Below are 22279 nucleotides of genomic sequence, written 5' to 3' on the forward strand. Positions count from 1 at the left end.
ATAATAATAATAATAATAATAATAATAATAATAATAATAATAAATGAGCATTTATATAGCGCAACATCATAACTTTACAATTATGCTCTTTGCGCTTGACACATTTAAAATTAAAACACAGTTATACAAGCATTTACATCTACATTCATAGCTAGTCAGCAACGCTTAATTAAAAGCATACACCATCAAACATACATACAAAGGATTCTTCCACTAACTAAGTAATAAAAACATGAATAAAATAGGTAGTGAAAACAAGGAAATACCAGCTGAATACCCGTAATCAAACAGAACATGTAATCAACAATACTTAAAACAGCCCTAGATGTTTATATATACATTATCACATTATCACTAAAACAACAAATACACTACATGTAGCCTACTGATGGACTGAGAAAACAAAATCAGGGGTTGTATTTCTTGAAGAGGTGCGTTTTAAGTGCTCGTTTGAATGCTTGAGGTGACTGAGAGTGGTGGATGTGAAAGGGGAGAGAATTCCATTGTGTGTGTGCGCAGAAAGTAAAAGTGCGTTGTCCGTATGTTTTGGTTTTGGTGTGTGGAATGGTGAGGATGCGACAGTCAGAAGAAGCACGGGGTTGTCTTGCTGGAGAATAGACGGTGAGGAGTTCAGAGAAGTAAGCAGGAGACGAGCCAGAAAAGAAGTTAAAGCTGAGGGTGGACAGTTTATAATAAATAATAATAAATGAGCATTTATATAGTCAATGCGGGCTTGAATAGGTAACCAGTGCAGTGTGTGAAGAAATGGTGTTGATAGGTTGACAGACTGGTACTTAGGCTGTTGAGCCTTTGTCTGATCTTTTGATCAGTTGCTATCCTAGCCTAACTTTGGGCTAGGTAACCTACACGATCTTTTGACCGTGGTCTATTCTATCAACTTTTTCTTGGCTGGTGGGAATTTTTAGTGAGAGGCATACTGACATTTGGGCTATACATATAGTCTTTCAGTGCATTGTCCAAGCGATTTTTGAAACTGTTCATTGTCGGCGCTTCTATCATGATTCTTGTCTAGGGAGTTCCATGTGTCTATGATTCTGTTCGTGAAGAAAGATTGTCGGAGAGCTGTTCTGCATTGTTTCTTCCTGAGCTTGAACTGATGTCCACGGGTATTACACAGGCTATTCAGCTCCAGTGGGTTCTTGCAATCGTAGTATCCATGCACGAATTTGTATGCTTCAATCATGTCTCCCCGGATACGCCTATAGCACATGCTTGGAACTTTCAAGACTCTCAAACGCTCTTCGTAACTCAAGGTCTTCAACCCTGGGATACACTTCGTGGCTCTTCTTAACACACTTTCAATCAGATTTTTATCTTTCTCGAGTCGGGGACTCCACACCACATTTGCAAATTCCAGATGAGGCCGTACAAGTGCAACAAAGAGAAGTCTTTGCGTTTCTGCGTCCAAATGCTCATAAGACCGTCTAATGAGACCCAGGATTCTATTTGCTTTGTTGACTTGTGTTTCCACGTGCTTTGAGAATTTCAATTCACTGTCTACATTGACCCCAAGGTCCTTTTCTGCACTTGAGCTTTCCAGATCAACTCTGTCCACGCTGCCTGGTTTTCTCATATTATACAAAAGTTTCTGATTGTTTGTACCCAACTGTAATGTCTTACACTTATCTGCATTAAAGCGCATCTGCCACTTGTCTGCCCAGTCGACCAAACTGTCCAAATCCCTCTGGAGTTCTTTGCTATCTTCACAAGTTCTGATTTGTCGGTAGCCTACACTTTCGTATCATCAGCATACATGCTGCACAGACTGCTCACAACTTCAGGGAGAAAAATGAGAGAATATGAGAAAAACTGATGTGTGAACAAGAGGTTTGGGATAGCTGAACAGCCTTGTCGGAATTGGAAACCCGGAGCCTTCTCATTCAGGCTTTGTAGTACGTGTACTCCGAGGAGCAGAAAAAACGATTGTCAGTTATGTAGCTTCTCTATGTAAGCTCGTGCAGCTGACTTTCATGATTTACGCAGTGCGTTCCCTAGAACTTCATGAAATTCTTAATTTGCATTGCGATGCCTGACAATGAAGTGACTCGTTACTAGTCATAAAAAAACAGTGTGGCATATCTACGTACAGCTTCTTTTTTCTTGTTTTTACCTTGTTGTTTAAGCTATCTACACCTATGATTTATAATTATCTGGTCTTGGATAGTAGCCATACCGGTTGCAGAGACTACACAACAAAACAATCTGAGAGAGAGAGAGAGAGAAAGAGAGAGAGAGAGAGAGAGAGAGAGAGAGAGAGAGAAGAGAGAGAGAGAGAGAGAGAGAGAGAGAGAGAGAAGAGAGAGAAAAGAGAGAGAGAGAGACAAGACAAGACACATTTTTGTAATAAGGAGGGTAATGGCCTGAGCAAACAGGTGCTTTTTTACATCCAGGCCTCGCCCATGAGAGGGACTAATCTAACGATAATACGTTTTATAAATGTTAAATAACAAAACAAAAAAAGACGTAAACAACAAAACAACCAAACTAAAAAGAAAGAAACAAATAAACAAACAAACAAGCAACCCAACAAATTAACAAAAACATTCACACAAACAAACATAAAACATTTGTTATCAAAGGCATAATGAACACAAGTTTCAAACAAGCAAAAGCATGTAAAAAGTTGAGAGAGAAAAATAATCTTCGTGAATTGAGGAATAGTATATTGAGAGAGAGAGAGAGAGAGAGAGAGAGAGAGAGAGAGAGAGAGAGAGAGAGAGACAGACAGACAGACAGACAGACAGACAGACAGACAGACAGACAGACAGACAGACAGAGAAACAGACAGACAGAGAGAAACAGAGAGATATCGAGACACACAGAGAACATCTCAGCAATAAAAGAAGTCTCAATATTTCTATTAATTTTTATTTTACTGCAAAACTTCCATGCAAAATTACAGACATCAATTCAATACAGTTTACAGCATACATTTCCACTTGTTATTCTCTCTGGTGTCAGGAGAGGCTGCAGTACCTGACAACCCCTGTCACGCCTCAAGAGCAGCAATTGGGTTTTGTTTTGATTTTCAGCAAATGGTGTTTGAGAGTAGCATTTTCTAAAATGTATTCCCACATCCGCATTTATCATGCCATCTTGCACAAGAATAGATATTTTTAATAAAGTTTCATGATAATGCAGGAACATGAAATGCCCTTTAGAGAGTGTCTGCCGCACCACCTTTCAGTATAGACAATGTTGTATGACCTATTTTATGACCGCCACACGGACCGGCACGGTGGCCTCGGGGTAAGGCGTCCGCCACGTAATCGGGAGGTCGTGGGTTCGAACCCCGGCCGGGTCATACCTAAGACTTTAAAATTGGCAATCTAGTGGCTGCTCCGCCTGGCGTCTGGCATTATGGGGTTAGTGCTAGGACTGGTTGGTCCGGTATCAGAATAATGTGACTGGGTGAGACATGAAGCCTGTGCTGCGACTTCTGTCTTGTGTGTGGCGCACGTTATATGTCAAAGCCGCAGCATAGGAATTGCTCTTAAAATGTACGTCGAAAGCGTAGCAGTTGGCAGCTATGCATAACTCACATTTTCACGTCGTCATGGCGTTTTGGTGTAACTCGTTCTAGACAGGTTTTCACAATTTCATTTTTGTATTGTGAAAGAGTGTTTATATTTGTATTGTGAAAGAGTGTTTATATTTGTATTGTGAAAGAGTGTTTATATTTGTATTGTGAAAGAGTGTTTATATTTGTATTGTGAAAGAGTGTTTATATTTGTATTGTGAAATAGTGTTTATATTTGTATTGTGAAAGAGTGTTTATATTTGTATTGTGAAAGAGTGTTTATATTTGTATTGTGAAAGAGTGTTTATATTTGTATTGTGAAAGAGTGTTTATATTTGTATTGTGAAATAGTGTTTATTTTTGTATTGTGAAAGAGTATTTATATTTGTATTGTGAAAGAGTGTTTATATTTGTATTGTGAAATAGTGTTTATATTTGTATTGTGAAAGAGTGTTTATATTTGTACCTGGTATGGATAGAAAGATCAATGAATGTTGAATTATGTATTGTCCATCGTATTTCAGAGAACATTTCTCATGGAGATAAAATGATAATTTCTATCTCAGTTATTGCAAAACAAAATGTGGACACTTTTTATGGCCCACCCTGTACTTAGCCTAAAGCGCAAAAACATCCAAATCGCCAAGAATCGAGTTACGCCAAAATTCCATGACGACGTCGATTTGCTCTCTTACACATGTTGTATGTTGTATGATGTATGATGTATGTTGTATGTTGTATGATGTATGATGTATGATGTATGTTGTATGTTGTATGATGTATGATGTATGTTGTATGATGTATGTTGTATGTTGTATGTTGTATGTTGTATGCATTTAGAGCGCTTACTTCCCTTTGTTGATCAGATCTGTACAGCAGAAACACAAAGGAATTCAAAACAAGAAGTGCAGGTCTGCACAGCTCTGTCTGATTGTTATTCAAAGACTTTCTTGAATAAAGACTGAAACACTCTGGTTCTGCTGACCTTTACACCCCCTGTTGCTGTCCCTGTTGCTGTTCAAGATCGCCTACAAGTTTCCAGTGACACAAACACCCCTGCCCGACATCAGCCTACAAGTTTCCAGTGACACAAAAAACCCTGCCCGACATCAGCCTACAAGTTTCCAGTGACACAAACACCCCTGCCCGACATCAGCCTACAAGTTTCCAGTGACACAAACACCCCTGCCCGACATCAGCCTACAAGTTTCCAGTGACACAAACATCCCTGCCCGACATCAGCCTACAAGTTTACAGTGACAGAAACATCCCTGCCCGACATCAGCCTACAAGTTTCCAGTGACACAAACACCCCTGCCCGACATCAGCCTACAAGTTTCCAGTGAAACAAACATCCCTGCCCGACATCAGCCTACAAGTTTCCAGTGACACAAACACCCCTGTCCGACATCAGCCTACAAGTTTCCAGTGACACAAACATCCCTGCCCGACATCCGCCTACAAGTTTCCAGTGACACAAACATGTCAAACACCCCTGCCCGACATCAGCCTACAAGTTTCCAGTGACACAAACACCCCTGCCCGACATCAGCCTACAAGTTTCCAGTGACACAAACACCCCTGCCCGACATCGGCCCACAAGTTTCCAGTGACACAAAAAAACCTGCCCGACATCAGCCTACAAGTTTCCAGTGACACAAAAAAAACCTGCCCGACATCAGCCTACAAGTTTCCAGTGACACAAACACCCCTGCCCGACATCAGCCTACAAGTTTCCAGTGACACAAACACCCCTGCCCGACATCAGCCTACAAGTTTCCAGTGACACAAACATCCCTGCCCGACATCAGCCTACAAGTTTCCAGTGACACAAACATCCCTGCCCGACATCAGCCTATAAGTTTCCAGTGACACAAACACCCCTGCCCGACATCGGCCCACAAGTTTCCAGTGACACAAACACCCCTGCCCGACATCAGTCTACAAGTTTCCAGTGACACAAACATCCCTGCCCGACATCAGCCTACAAGTTTCCAGTGACACAAACACCCCTGTCCGACATCAGCCTAAAGTTTCCAGTGACACAAACATCCCTGCCCGACATCCGCCTACAAGTTTCCAGTGACACAAACATGTCAAACACCCCTGCCCGACATCGGCCCACAAGTTTCCAGTGACACAAACACCCCTGTCCGACATCAGCCTAAAGTTTCCAGTGACACAAACATCCCTGCCCGACATCCGCCTACAAGTTTCCAGTGACACAAACATGTCAAACACCCCTGCCCGACATCAGCCTACAAGTTTCCAGTGACACAAACACCCCTGCCCGACATCAGCCTACAAGTTTCCAGTGACACAAACACCCCTGCCCGACATCAGCCTACAAGTTTCCAGTGACACAAAAAAACCTGCCCGACATCAGCCTACAAGTTTCCAGTGACACAAAAAAAACCTGCCCGACATCAGCCTACAAGTTTCCAGTGACACAAACACTCCTGCCCGACATCAGCCTACAAGTTTCCAGTGACACAAACACCCCTGCCCGACATCAGCCTACAAGTTTCCAGTGACACAAACATCCCTGCCCGACATCAGCCTACAAGTTTCCAGTGACACAAACACCCCTGCCCGACATCAGCCTACAAGTTTCCAGTGACACAAACACCCCTGCCCGACATCAGCCTACAAGTTTCCCGTGACACAAACATCCCTGCCCGACATCAGCCTACAAGTTTCCAGTGACACAAACACCCCTGTCCGACATCAGCCTACAAGTTTCCAGTGACACAAACATCCCTGCCCGACATCCGCCTACAAGTTTCCAGTGACACAAACATGTCAAACACCCCTGCCCGACATCAGCCTACAAGTTTCCAGTGACACAAACACCCCTGTCCGACATCAGCCTACAAGTTTCCAGTGACACAAACATCCCTGCCCGACATCGGCCCACAAGTTTCCAGTGACACAAACATGTCAAACACCCCTGCCCGACATCAGCCTACAAGTTTCCAGTGACACAAACATCCCTGCCCGACATCAGCCTACAAGTTTCCAGTGACACAAACATCCCTGCCCGACATCAGCCTACAAGTTTCCAGTGACAAAAACACCCCTGCCCGACATCAGCCTACAAGTTTCCAGTGACACAAAAAACCCTGCCCGACATCAGCCTACACGTTTCCAGTGACACAAACATCCCTGCCCAAACATCAGCCTACAAGTTTCCAGTGACACAAACACCCCTGCCCGACATCAGCCTACAAGTTTCCAGTGACACAAAAAACCCTGCCCGACATCAGCCTACAAGTTTCCAGTGACACAAAAAACCCTGCCCGACATCAGCCTACAAGTTTCCAGTGACACAAACACCCCTGCCCGACATCAGCCTACAAGTTTCCAGTGACACAAAAAAAACCTGCCCGACATCAGCCTACAAGTTTCCAGTGACACAAACACCCCTGCCCGACATCAGCCTACAAGTTTCCAGTGACACAAACACCCCTGCCCGACATCAGCCTACAAGTTTCCAGTGACACAAACACCCCTGCCCGACATCAGCCTACAAGTTTCCAGTGACACAAACATCCCTGCCCGACATCAGCCTACAAGTTTCCAGTGACACAAACACCCCTGCCCGACATCAGCCTACAAGTTTCCAGTGACACAAACACCCCTGCCCGACATCAGTCTACAAGTTTCCAGTGACACAAACATCCCTGCCCGACATCAGCCTACAAGTTTCCAGTGACACAAACACCCCTGTCCGACATCAGCCTACAAGTTTCCAGTGACACAAACATCCCTGCCCGACATCCGCCTACAAGTTTCCAGTGACACAAACATGTCAAACACCCCTGCCCGACATCAGCCTACAAGTTTCCAGTGACACAAACACCCCTGTCCGACATCAGCCTACAAGTTTCCAGTGACACAAACATCCCTGCCCGACATCCGCCTACAAGTTTCCAGTGACACAAACATGTCAAACACCCCTGCCCGACATCAGCCTACAAGTTTCCAGTGACACAAACACCCCTGCCCGACATCAGCCTACAAGTTTCCAGTGACACAAACACCCCTGCCCGACATCAGCCTACAAGTTTCCAGTGACACAAAAAAACCTGCCCGACATCAGCCTACAAGTTTCCAGTGACACAAAAAAAACCTGCCCGACATCAGCCTACAAGTTTCCAGTGACACAAACACCCCTGCCCGACATCAGCCTACAAGTTTCCAGTGACACAAACATCCCTGCCCGACATCAGCCTACAAGTTTCCAGTGACACAAACATCCCTGCCCGACATCAGCCTACAAGTTTCCAGTGACACAAACACCCCTGCCCGACATCAGCCTACAAGTTTCCAGTGACACAAACACCCCTGCCCGACATCAGCCTACAAGTTTCCCGTGACACAAACATCCCTGCCCGACATCAGCCTACAAGTTTCCAGTGACACAAACACCCCTGTCCGACATCAGCCTACAAGTTTCCAGTGACACAAACATCCCTGCCCGACATCCGCCTACAAGTTTCCAGTGACACAAACATGTCAAACACCCCTGCCCGACATCAGCCTACAAGTTTCCAGTGACACAAACACCCCTGTCCGACATCAGCCTACAAGTTTCCAGTGACACAAACATCCCTGCCCGACATCCGCCTACAAGTTTCCAGTGACACAAACATGTCAAACACCCCTGCCCGACATCAGCCTACAAGTTTCCAGTGACACAAACATCCCTGCCCGACATCAGCCTACAAGTTTCCAGTGACACAAACACCCCTGCCCGACATCAGCCTACAAGTTTCCAGTGACACAAACACCCCTGCCCGACATCAGCCTACAAGTTTCCAGTGACACAAAAAACCCTGCCCGACATCAGCCTACAAGTTTCCAGTGACACAAACATCCCTGCCCAAACATCAGCCTACAAGTTTCCAGTGACACAAACATCCCTCCCCGACATCAGCCTACAAGTTTCCAGTGACACAAAAAACCCTGCCCGACATCAGCCTACAAGTTTCCAGTGACACAAAAAACCCTGCCCGACATCAGCCTACAAGTTTCCAGTGACACAAACATCCCTGCCCAAACATCAGCCTACAAGTTTCCAGTGACACAAACACCCCTGCCCGACATCAGCCTACAAGTTTCCAGTGACACAAAAAACCATGCCCGACATCAGCCTACAAGTTTCCAGTGACACAAACACCCCTGCCCGACATCAGCCTACAAGTTTCCAGTGACACAAACACCCCTGCCTGACATCAGCCTGCAAGTTTCCAGTGACACAAACATCCCTGCCTGACATCAGCCTACAAGTTTCCAGTGACACAAACATCCCTGCCCAAACAACAGCCTACAAGTTTCCAGTGACATAAACATCCCTGCCCGACATCAGCCTACAAGTTTCCAGTGACAGAAACATCCCTGCCCGACATCAGCCTACAAGTTTCCAGTGACATAAACATCCCTGGCCGACATCAGCCTACAAGTTTCCAGTGACACAAACATCCCTGCCCGACATCAGCCTACAAGTTTCCAGTGACAGAAACATCCCTGCCCGACATCAGCCTACAAGTTTCCAGTGACAGAAACATCCCTGCCCGACATCAGCCTACAAGTTTCCAGTGACACAAAAAACCCTGCCCGACATCAGTCTACACGTTTCCAGTGACACAAACATCCCTGCCCGACATCAGCCTACAAGTTTCCAGTGACACAAACACCCCTGCCCGACATCAGCCTACAAGTTTCCAGTGACACAAACACTCCTGCCCGACATCAGCCTACAAGTTTCCAGTGACAGAAACATCCCTGCCCGACATCAGCCTACAAGTTTCCAGTGACACAAAAAAAACCTGCCCGACATCAGTCAGCCTACAAGTTTCCAGTGACACATACACCCCTGCCCGACATCAGCCTACAAGTTTCCAGTGACACAAACATCCCTGCCCGACATCAGCCTACAAGTTTCCAGTGACACAAACATCCCTGCCCAAACATCAGCCTACAAGTTTCCAGTGACACAAACACCCCTGCCCAAACAACAGCCTACAAGTTTCCAGTGACATAAACATCCCTGCCCGACATCAGCCTACAAGTTTCCAGTGACACAAACATCCCTGCCCGACATCAGCCTACAAGTTTCCAGTGACACAAACACCCCTGCCCGACATCAGCCTACAAGTTTCCAGTGACACAAACATCCCTGCCCGACATCAGCCTACAAGTTTCCAGTGACACAAACATCCCTGCCCGACATCAGCCTACAAGTTTCCAGTGACAGAAACATCCCTGTCCGACATCAGCCTACAAGTTTCCAGTGACACAAATATCCCTGCCCGACATCAGCCTACAAGTTTCCAGTGACAGAAACATCCCTGCCCGACATCAGCCTACAAGTTTCCAGTGACACAAACATCCCTGCCCGACATCAGCCTACAAGTTTACAGTGACAGAAACATCCCTGCCCGACATCAGCCTACAAGTTTCCAGTGACACAAAAAACCCTGCCCGACATCAGCCTACAAGTTTCCAGTGACATAAAAAAACCTGCCCGACATCAGCCTACAAGTTTCCAGTGACACAAACATCCCTGCCCGACATCAGCCTACAAGTTTCCAGTGACACAAACACCCCTGCCCGACATCAGCCTACAAGTTTCCAGTGACACAAATATCCCTGCCCGACATCAGCCTACAAGTTTCCAGTGACACAAACACCCCTGCCCGACATCAGCCTACAAGTTTCCAGTGACACAAACACCCCTGCCCGACATCAGCCTACAAGTTTCCAGTGACACAAACATCCCTGCCCGACATCAGCCTACAAGTTTCCAGTGACACAAACATCCCTGCCCGACATCAGCCTACAAGTTTCCAGTGACACAAACACCCCTGCCCGACATCAGCCTACAAGTTTCCAGTGACACAAACATCCCTGCCCGACATCGGCCCACAAGTTTCCAGTGACACAAACATCCCTGCCCGACATCAGCCTACAAGTTTCCAGTGACACAAACACCCCTGTCCGACATCAGCCTACAAGTTTCCAGTGACACAAACATCCCTGCCCGACATCCGCCTACAAGTTTCCAGTGACACAAACATGTCAAACACCCCTGCCCGACATCAGCCTACAAGTTTCCAGTGACACAAACATCCCTGCCCGACATCAGCCTACAAGTTTCCATTGACACAAAAAACCCTGCCCGACATCAGCCTACAAGTTTCCAGTGACACAAACACCCCTGCCCGACATCAGCCTACAAGTTTCCAGTGACACAAACATCCCTGCCCGACATCAGCCTACAAGTTTCCAGTGACACAAACATCCCTGCCCAACATATCAGCCTACAAGTTTCCAGTGACACAAAAAACCCTAACCGACATCAGCCTACAAGTTTCCAGTGACACAAACATCCCTGCCCGACATCAGCCTACACGTTTCCAGTGACACAAACATCCCTGCCCGACATCAGCCTACAAGTTTCCAGTGACACAAACATCCCTGCCCGACATCAGCCTACAAGTTTCCAGTGACACAAACATCCCTGCCCGACATCAGCCTACAAGTTTCCAGTGACACAAACATCCCTGCCCGACATCAGCCTACAAGTTTCCAGTGACACAAAAAACCCTGCCCGACATCAGCCTACAAGTTTCCAGTGACATAAAAAAACCTGCCCGACATCAGCCTACAAGTTTCCAGTGACACAAACATCCCTGCCCGACATCAGCCTACAAGTTTCCAGTGACACAAACACCCCTGCCCGACATCAGCCTACAAGTTTCCAGTGACACAAACACCCCTGCCCAACATCAGCCTACAAGTTTCCAGTGACACAAACATCCCTGCCCGACATCAGCCTACAAGTTTCCAGTGACACAAACATCCCTGCCCGACATCTGCTTAACACTTTCTACCTCACCTATGTTGACCAAGTTTTTTTAAGCCGAGACCAGCTGTGCTGCAGCAGGTCACTCAGAATTGTAGTAACTGTGTAGAAACTGTGTATCAACACAATGGAATGCAGGCGTTAGATCGATGTTACAGGAAGCGACTGAAGTGACTCATGGTACAGATATATCTGTACCTGGTCAGATAGAGCCACATGAGTGGGTACGGATATATCCGTACCTGGGAGACAATGAGTTAATGGTAAAGACCCGCATCAAGGTGACATTGACTCAGCCATTAAAACGCTCTGTTCAAGGTCACAGTAAAAACAGTCTGTTCAAAGTCACTGTCAAAATCAGCTCAGCAAGGGAAGTTGGCTGCAGTCACCTACTTTCACTTCCTAACACCGTGACTTAGCGGTCAGGGCCAGGGTGCACGAGAGAGTGGAGTAGAGGATGCGGCCTTCCTGCGTCCTCCAATAGAGCAAACACCTGTCACATGCACTCTATCCAAGGGTTAGAACAATGCCACTGTCACAAAACGCTTTCCATAGGCGCACCAAACTAGTTGGTGTGATGCGTGCATGCAGGTTTTGTTTCCAGGTAGGTCGCACCTGTCGCGAGTTTGTTGTCGTCACGGTCCAATCAGAGCGCTCCCAGGGTAACGTCGCGTGCGCATGTTAAGGTTCGTGGCCAGATTTATTTCATTTTTTCATTTTTTTTTTCATTTTTCATTTATTTATTGTCCCATCGCTGGGAAATTCGGGTCGCTTCCTCCCAGTGGAAAGCTAGCAGCAACGGGGTCGCGCTACCCAGGTGTCTGCGTGTTTAGGTGTAGGCTATTCAGCCACCTGCGCTTATGGCAGAATGACCAAGGTCTTTTACGTGCCACTGTGGTGACACGGGGGTGGGACATGGCTTCCGTCTCTGAGTCTGCACATAAAGTTGACCCGTGTCCGTCCCGGCCCGAATTGGAACCAGCGACCTTCCGATCACAAGTCCAGTGCTCCACCAACTGAGCTACCGAGCCCCCTTTATATCAGCAGCCTTGACAGAAGGATGCTGACTCCCGGAGGGTTTTGTGCGGAGGCCAGTCTAAATTTCTTCGGGGTTTCTTTCACCTGTCCGGAAAGGTGTTAGGAAGGTTGTAGCCGGTAACAGGGAGAGAGAAAGCGCTTTTTCTACCCTGGGTTACACAAACTTATCATGAGCCGTATGGGCTTTTTGTCTTCGTTGACATCTTCGTCATCGTTTGTATCTTCGTTAACATGTTCGTCATCGTCTTCGTCCTTCGTCTTTGTCTTCATCTAACCTGACGGTCGAGTTCAACGCTCGAAAGTTGAATAATGAATTGAATAACATAGACATTGACACGAACGCAGTCCTGAAGTTGCTCAAGGCACTTCAGTGACGCCTCGAAGTCAACTGGACCTGATAATATGCATCCAAGAGTGTTGAAAGAATTGGCTGACGTTTTAGCTGAAGTTTTAGCGATTGTTTTTAGGGCATCGCTAGCTGAAGGAACAGTACCATATCAGTGGAAGCAGGCAAATGTAACACCCCTTTTCAAGAAGGGCTGTAAGAGCAGTCCAGGCAACTACCGCCCAGTGAGTTTAACAAGCATACCATGCAAACTGTTAGAAAAGTTGATAAGAACCAGTGTTTTCTCTCATTTGACAGCCAACGACTTGTTATCAGATTGCCAGCATGGTTTTGTGGCAAAACGATCATGCGTGACAAACTTAATTAGCGTCATTGACGACTGGACAGATAGCTTAGATGATGGAGTACCGATTGACGCTGTGTACCTTGATTTTGCTAAGGCATTCGATTGTGTTCCGCATGTGCGGTTACTGAAAAAACTAGAAGCATATGGTATCCATGGACTTGTCAAAGACTGGATCGGTGATTTTCTAAGTGATAGAAAGCAAAGGGTGAAGGTCAATGGGTCTATGTCAGACTGGAAAGACGTGACAAGTGGAGTGCCCCAGGGCAGTGTGCTGGGCCCGGTTTTATTTGTTATATACATTAACGATCTCCCTGAAGTTGTGAGCAGTCTGTGCAGCATGTACGCTGATGATACAAAAGTGTACCGACAAATCAGAACTTGTGAAGATAGCAAGGAACTCCAGAAGGATTTGGACAGTTTGGTCGACTGGGCAGGCAAGTGGCAGATGCGCTTTAATGCAGATAAGTGTAAGACATTACAGTTGGGTACAAAAAATCAGAAACTTGTGTATGATATGAGAAAACCTGGCAGCGTGGACAGGGTTGATCTGGAAAGCTCAAGTGCAGAAAAGGACCTTGGAGTCAATGTAGACAGTGAATTGAAATTCTCAAAGCACGTGGAAACACAAGTCAACAAAGCAAACAGAATCCTGGGTCTCATTAGACGGTCTTATGAGCATTTGGACGCAGAAACGCTAAGACTTCTCTTTGTTGCACTTGTACGGCCTCATCTGGAGTTTGCAAATGTGGTGTGGAGTCCCCGACTCGAGAAAGATAAAAATTTGATTGAAAGTGTATTAAGAAGAGCCACGAAGTGTATTCCAGGGTTGAAGACCTTGAGTTATGAAGAGCGCTTGAGAGTTTTGAAAGTTCCAAGCATGTGCTATAGGCGTATCCGGGGAGACATGATTGAAGCATACAATTCGTGCATGGATACTACGATTGCAAGAACCCACTGGAGCTGAATAGCCTTTGTAATACCCGTGGACATCAGTTCAAGCTCAAGAAGAAACAATGCAGAACAGCTCTCCGACAATCTTTCTTCACGAACAGAATCATAGACACATGGAACTCCTTGGACAAGAATGTGGTAGAAGCGCCGACAATGAACAGTTTCAAGAATCGCTTGGACAATGCACTGAAAGATTATATGTATAGCCCAAATGTCAGTATGCCTCTCACTACACCAGCCAAGAAAAAGTTGATAGAATAGGCCACGGTCAAAAGATCGTGTAGGTTACCTAGCCCAAAAGTTAGGCTAGGATAGCAACTGATTCAAAAGATCAGACAAAGGCTTAACAGCCTAAGTACCAGTCTGATAACATAACATAACATAACATAACATAACAAATTCCTCTGGTTGCTTCGCCTTGAGCGTTCCTGGGGCAACTCGTCGAACACGAATGAACAAGAATGAACAGCCTCTTACATGCTTGACTATCGCCCTGCGGAGATGCAGCAGTCCTGGTGGAACAAAGTTAAGTTGATGTCCTTTTCAGCCTGTTCGCCGTACCCTCCTTTCTTATTTCAGGAAGAACTGTCATTAGTTTCTACCATATTATATTGTTATTTGTGATCTAGTTTCGTGTGATGTTACATTTTATGTCTTCCTTTTTATACGTATAAAATTGTTTCGTAAAACTTTGTATTCGAGTCCTTATCGACCTAATTGTCTTTGTCGGTTGTGCTTGTGTGTGAGCCTGTATGCTTGGCTAGAATTATTCACTTGCATCACAACTCGCTCCACCGGCGATCCTGACAGCCACAATAGACGATTTTCGGAAATTGTTTGTTTGTTTGTTTGCTTTACGCCCAGCCGACCACGAAGGGCCATATCAGGGCGGTGCTGCTTTGACATATAACGTGCGCCACACACAAGACAGAAGTCGCAGCACAGGCTTCATGTCTCACCCAGTCACATTATTCTGACACCGGACCAACCAGTCCTAGCACTAACCCCATAATGCCAGACGCCAGGCGGAGCAGCCACTAGATTGCCAATTTTAAAGTCTTAGGTATGACCCGGCCGGGGAGAAAGAGAGAAAATGTAAGTTTTACGCCCTCACGGCAAAGCCATTAGGGGCATGTTACACGGGAAAACCCGGCTTTGTATGAAAATAAAAAATAAAAATGCAGGGGGGGGATTTAGACAGCTAGCTGCCGGCTGCTAGAGGAGACCTGAAGTGGGCTAGGGACCGGGTTGGGTCGTCTTGGGTCAGTGCTGAAATGGTTACTTTATTGGCTGTTGGCCGAACGGACACCCGGGCTTCATATTTTTGCATGCATGTATTCGTGTTTCCAAGGCCTGAGGCTTTCGCTGTGACCCTGGGATCTTTATCGTGCGCATGCGTGCACACGGGGGGGGGCTATCTTTGTACCTCTCTTTCTCTCTCTCTTTGGCATTATACCCATTATTGTTACACACAAAAACACCCCCAAAACACGTCCACATCATATAGTTAACAACACCGAACATGTCTTTGTCTTGTCTTTTTCCATTACTGCCCACAATCAACAGTAGTGATTATTTCACTAAACGCTAAAGATTACTCATGCATACTCATCAATCAATAATCTACAAATAGCATCAAGCCATCAAATGAAACCGATGATGTGTAATTACCTAAACCAAGAGTCATGTGGCCGCCTGAATGGCAGGGTCACAATATTTTGCAAATAAAATCATCTAAGCATATGGTGCTTGGTCAATTTTCCCTCAGCTGTGCGCAAAACTTATCGACAAACATATAGCACACATGACTGTACGGTATCCAATACAGCCTGGCACATGTGAGGCTTTATAGCTGAATAATGGATCTTTTGACATTTAATCTGGTTGATGCATCACGCTGAGACTGAAGCAGGATGTTATTATCTGCTAACTGTGTGACTGACGGCATGAGAACAGTGGTGACTCGACATTGTGAATTACCAAATGCTTCTCGTCTATGTGGGTGTTTGTGTGTGTGTGTGTGGATGGGGGGATAGAAGGCAGAAAAGTTGTGTGTATGACTGTGTGTGTGTGTGTGTGTGTGTGTGTGTGTGTGTAATTCAAATACAGGGTAGTAAAACATCATGGAGGGAAAAATACCTAAATGTTGCACACTGTTATAATGACATAGAGTGTGTGTGTGTGTGGTGTGTGTGTGTGTGTGTGTGTGTGTGTGTGTGCCTATCAAAGCAAGTTATGGCTGGCCTGCCAAATCTGGACATCATATATAAATATATATAAAAGTAAAACATCAGAAATTGTGAAAGAAACAATTGAAAGTCAGCAGAGACTTTCTTCCGAGATTCAGAGAAAGAGAGAAATAAGTATCCCTTCACAGACAGCCTTATATATATTCCATACACAGGCACAGGAACACAGACAAAAATCAGCTAATACACCACAGTTAACTGTCAAAATTCTTTATTTTTGTTAAGGGAATACATCAAAATTAATTCAACAACATTATTCAAACAATACATTTACATGTGTAAATACAAATTCTTTTCATTCACTAGATAATATATTGTCAAACTTAGTTCTCTCTACACATTCATAGCTTCTGGCACTTTCATCCGTGACCACAAAATCCATCTTCTACATAGTGCAGATACAAATACTTATTACCATTATTCTTGTGCATTTTTCTATTGAGTACATTTACGTTGAAAAAAGTTATTTTAGTTGAATCAAATAATTGGTTTATTAATCTTAATTTCATATTTATTTGAATGAATATATTTTCCTCGTTACTTGGACCAAAAGGGTGGGACACGTACAATGATTAATGTATTTCAGTAAACATTTTAATCTTTAAAGTTTGTGTACAAGTAAAGTTGCAGTCTATGTAGTGTATAAAGTTGCAAGTTTCCAAAATGTATGAAAAATGTGAATGCACTGACTGCCTGAAGCATTATCCTGGAGTATGCATTGAACAGACTTAAAAAAACAGAAAAGAAAAAATACAATGCAACAATCAATGTTGCTTTGCTTCATTGAACAGCCTTTCTTGCTTATAAAGCTTCATCAAATTTACATTTCTTTCCATACAAGCAACCCTCCAAATTCACAAAGAACTCATTAAAAAAGAAAAGAAAAAATAAACATATATAATCAAAAGACAAGGGGTGAGTTTAAATGACCAAATGTATGATGAACAGAACAGTTAGGGGGAAATCCCTTTCCTCTCAAACCTCCCCCCTCTCCCCCCCCCCCCCCCCCCTTTTTTTAAATTCCAGAACCCTCCCTATTCATAAGTTCCTTAGGAACCATCTCCTAAAATGAAACGCAAAATTGCACAGACATGTAGCATTAGCAGACCACAGAGTAACCGTTAACAGGGAATGTCAGGTTTGACAATTCAACAATGCAAAGTCGTTCTCTGCATAGATTCCCATCTCCCAGCATACCACTAATACCAGGGAATGTACACATGCTAAATGACATTTTACCAAAAGACAAACAGATGCTCACATAATAAACACAAAACAAATCACTAAGCGACACAAATTAATCAAGAAAAACATGACACGTTTTTCATCTTATTCAATCTGCATCACCATAACAAAACAGATTGAGGGCTCAATTTTTTTCCCCAATCCAAACAATGAAAATCATCTGGACGGCTTATGTATGTCTACAGAATGCTTTTAACTAAAAAGAATCACTAGAGCTACAAATCTCTCAAAAGTAATTGCATTAATATCATTCGCTGGCTGGTAACTTATAAAACACAAAAAAGAAAAACATCTAATTTGTAATCCACAAAGAAAAAACGAGAAGAAAAAGAAAAAACAATCAATTGAATATCTCTGCACATTACTCACTGGAGAAAAACACTCTCTATATACCTCACAGAGGGAACTGTTGCCGTGTTGGTGTCATCCTCAAACATAGTAATTTTCCCTCAGTTTAAACCACACAGTAATTAAGAAGAGCAAATAAAATGCATTTATCCTGCAGGTTAAACTTCCATTGTAACGATGCAGTAAACATATTAATAATAAAAAGAAGGAAAGCTATGACAGTGGGACCTCTGTTTTACAATCCTCCATTTTAACATCCCTTTTCTTTCCTACTCATGTCTTCCTTATTTCCTCTTTATAATTATATATATACTACCATAGGTTCAATGTCCCAGTTGATTTACCTCCAGTTTACTTAAACAGTTAAAGACTCTCTCTCTTCCCAGACAAAAATTGTTTTGGTTTGTCCCAAGATCTTACCGGAGGTACTACTGTACAAACGGCGATCCCATTGTTCAGCAAATAATGACACTAACAAGATTGCTTTGCTGAATGGCGACCCTGGCTGTTGGGAAGCGCTGCCATTGCTGAACTTTGGTTCAGTTTTGTGTGTTGCATGTGGTTGACTTATTTGTACTTTGTGGGAAAGTACCGATATTATATTTTGTAAACACAATATTTATGTTTGGACGAGAATGCAGGTGAACTTTCTAGTCCTGTCAAAACAAGTTGTTTACCACGTTGTTTTGAGCCGTGGGTTCGTGGCGTTCGCTCGGATTAAGTGCGTCGGCGCTTTTGATCTACGTCACAAAGAATGTCGCTGTTCTAGTCCATTCTTCTATACTCGTATAATGTAGTTGTATCATGTTTGGTCTGGAACATTCTCAAAATTGAGTATTTGCTATATAGACCAGCGTGATTTGTATGTAAAAAAAGGCTTCTACTTTGAGTTCTGCTACGATGTGCAGTTGTATGTATGGAATGCTAAATAAATCCTCGAACTCAATTTGACGAGTTGTTTTCTGCTGCTGCAAAGACGGGCGACGTAGAATAAAAGAACACAACTATACGACGTTTGAGAACTTGTGGCAATCTCAAGTGTCGTGTAACACTGGCATATAACCATCACCACTACCACTATCAGTCTAAGTGACCCTGATTGTCTCATGAAACGCTAACCACATGAAAACTACAAAACACTCTATGATTCAAAACGAGTTTCTACTGATGAGACTATCTTCTCGCTCTCAAACTCTCAAGCAAGGCTAAAAGCTACTGAGGTAAAGCTGATTTTTGATGGCAACATACTGAAAGCTAATTTGTGATGGCAACATACTAAAAGCGAAATTTTGACGGCAACATACTGAAAGCCAAATTTAGATGGCAACATACAACGGCTGGGCGGATTTGTATCCAAAACACTGGACTTGGATTTGTGACGCTGTTATTGTTTGTTCGCAATATTCTTCTCTCTTTGTGAAGGTGAAACACATGCTGGATTGCTACACTCAGTCAAACAAAATAAGTAATGCTGATAAATATTAACATCACAGAGTGAACGTCCACTGAAAAACATAGTGAACATTCTATGAATAAAGAAGACGAGGTATCATCTGATGACTAACTAAGGGAACAGAAACGAAAAAAAAGGGATAAATAATCCAATACAAAAAATGAACAAAGGATTTCAAAAGTAACATCTCAGGAACGCTACTAACATACATTTGGAGGAAAAAAAGGAATAATGGCAAAAGCTGCCATGATGATGATCAAAATCTATGCCTGGGACCAAGATTTTCCCTCTTTCTTCTACTTATGTAGCGGTCTCATCTCCACACAAAATACCTTTCCAACAAAGTTCAGACCAGGTCAGAGCATGACAAACTATACATTCAGTTTCAGTTTCACAACAAATGCAGATAGAAAATATTGAATTATTAATTAACAGATCTTTCTTGCGCAGATCAAGGACAAAATCAAAACACAATATTATTTACAGAGACATTTCACACAACACAACCATAACCAGATACACCACATAACTCCGAAACTTTTTCTATGAATTCACATTTCACCACAAAACACCTTTCCTGTTTTATGTAAAACTATTTATTATCTTTTCTTGTAGCCAGAGATCTTGAAGACAGGTTCTATCAAACAGTAAAGAACACATTTCAGTGTAAAATCAACATTTACAAGAACTGAAAAGATTCTGTTGAACACCTTTTCTGGGACTAAATTGTAAAAAGTTTCCAAAACATGAGGACTTGAGCTTCTCAGTCCTATAAACATAAATTTACATTAGAGTTTAGCACAAAAAAGATTTTTTTATGGATACCAGTGACAACTTATTACTTGGCTGCCTCCAAGAAAACTTTGAGAAAAATCCAAACAATGGTCACTTCATGTATTGCTCCCATTGAAGCAAAACAAGACTTGGGCTTTTTTCTCTTGAGATGAATTTGTAGAAAGTTGCACATAACACACGTAGAAGGCTGCCTGTTACACAGGCTTCTACTATATTCTGTTCATCATTTGCTGCTTTTCAACCCTATTTACAACTTATTTTGCTCACTCATTATAATCTATCCTGATCTTGCTTCCGCAAAATGCAAGTTTCTTCCATACATGTACACACAGAGACACAGTGACTTGAAAGTCAATGGCAAAATGAAAAATTGCTGAGTGCATTGTAATTCCAAAGAACATCCAAGGGGTTTGCTTCATAAATTTATTTATTAAGGAGATTTCTAAAGCGCATAACTAAAAGCACTATGCGCTAAATCAAGCAGTCCGTACGAATGTTTCACCTTTTCTCATCAGGTATCATCAGAGTACTTGCCAGAAGATTTTGAACAAGGGACTTTTGTTGTTTGAAAATAACTTACTGCGTATGTGTGATGGCGGTGACAGATGAGGATGAAACTGGGGAAACCAATCACACAAATGTAAGAGCTGCTTGAATAGATGAAATCAGTTTCTGTCTAAAATCGCCCCTTTTAACTTTATTGAACAATGAAACAAAAATCCATTGAAAAAATAGCAGCAGAGCCAGTTTTCAAAAAGGTACGTGTCTGCACATGTCTTCAACAGTTCACCACACATCCACTGGACTCCTAAAAATGTACACAATTCCAAATGCCCATGATTTTGTACCCCTCTTTCACTCAAAAAACTAAACAATAATACCCCCAGACAAAAAAAATACACAAGAAACAGAAGATAGAACACATCAGTATTACCAGAGTTACCTTAGAGACAAAACAAAAGAATCCCTGGGCAGTAGGGTACGGGTACTGATGGGGAACAAACCAAGGCGGTGCTGAAAGTCCACAAAACGGGGCACTCGCCTTTGGCTAGTACTTCTCATAATTTACTAGCCAGAGAGCAAATTTTACTTGCCAAACCCACCATTTCAATTCAGTGTTTCAGCAACTTTACTCGCCTTTGGCGAGTTGATTAACAATTCTACTCGCCATTTACAGATTTCTACTCGCTATGGCGAGTAAAATACTCACCACTTTCAGGCCTGCAAGGTGAAAACAGATAGCATGAAGAGTTTGTTGAACTGCATAATTCCGGGAACGAATGCACAAGGAGGAGTTTGACAAAAATATTCCACTTTTGCACAGGCACAGCAAGGTGAGAACAAAACTTGGAGACAGCCATGAAGTCCAAGAATCACATTTCACAGAGCAGTGTCCCAAGGAATCTGTTGCATTGTCTGTATCCATTTTCCATGCCAATCTGACCTCCCTGAAAGTAAAAAAACAAACGCCTGTTTAGTTCCACTCGCAACAATCAAGAAACCAGCAGGAAACAGTGTCATGAAACTCTCATATAATATTTTCCTGAACATGAAGTGATGAACATAAGATTTGTAGAAATTTTTATTGATTTGGCGACTAGAATGTAACCTCACCATGCAATTTGCAAACAAACCTTAATTTTACAAATAAGACAAAGAGGGGATATTTGTAAGACAGTGATGCCAAGGCTACATGCCCCTAGTATTACAACTAATTATTCACAATCATGCTGGCCAATGTTTTCAGCACACCACGTTGTATACACCATACATTACAAGCAATGAAACGGCTTCACTTCCACTCACAGTAACAGAAAATTGACTAACCAATCAAGACATCAGCAGATAAACAGTATCATCAAGCACAATTTTAAATTTCTTTCTTTTCTTTATTTGGTGTTTAACGTAGTTTTCAACCACGAAGGTTATAGCGACGGGGAAAGGGGGGGAGATGGGATAGAGCCACTTGTTAATTGTTTCTTGTTCACAAAAGCACTAATCAAAAAATTGCTCCAGGGGCTTGCAACGTAGTACAATATATGACCTTACTGGGAGAATGCAAGTTTCCAGTACAAAGGACTTAACATTTCTTACATA

At 43.3% G+C, this 22279-nt stretch overlaps 2 protein-coding genes across 7 annotated transcripts in view; one reads left to right on the forward strand and one right to left on the reverse strand.

Moving 5' to 3' along the window:
• The window catches only part of LOC138978090 (agrin-like), a 391935-nt gene that overhangs the window by 131070 nt on the left and 238586 nt on the right, over nt 1-22279 (forward strand). The gene's annotated exons all lie outside the window — the stretch shown is intronic.
• Nucleotides 19961-22279, reverse strand: part of LOC138978096 (myeloid leukemia factor 2-like) — a 30451-nt gene continuing 28132 nt past the window's right edge. For both annotated transcript variants that reach the window (XM_070350735.1, XM_070350734.1), the window contains exon 5: nt 19961-21630. The gene's annotated coding sequence lies outside the window, so the exon portion shown is untranslated. The remainder of the gene's footprint in view (nt 21631-22279) is intronic.

Source organism: Littorina saxatilis, linkage group LG10 (genome assembly GCF_037325665.1).
Source record: "Littorina saxatilis isolate snail1 linkage group LG10, US_GU_Lsax_2.0, whole genome shotgun sequence".
Taxonomy (NCBI): domain Eukaryota; kingdom Metazoa; phylum Mollusca; class Gastropoda; order Littorinimorpha; family Littorinidae; genus Littorina; species Littorina saxatilis.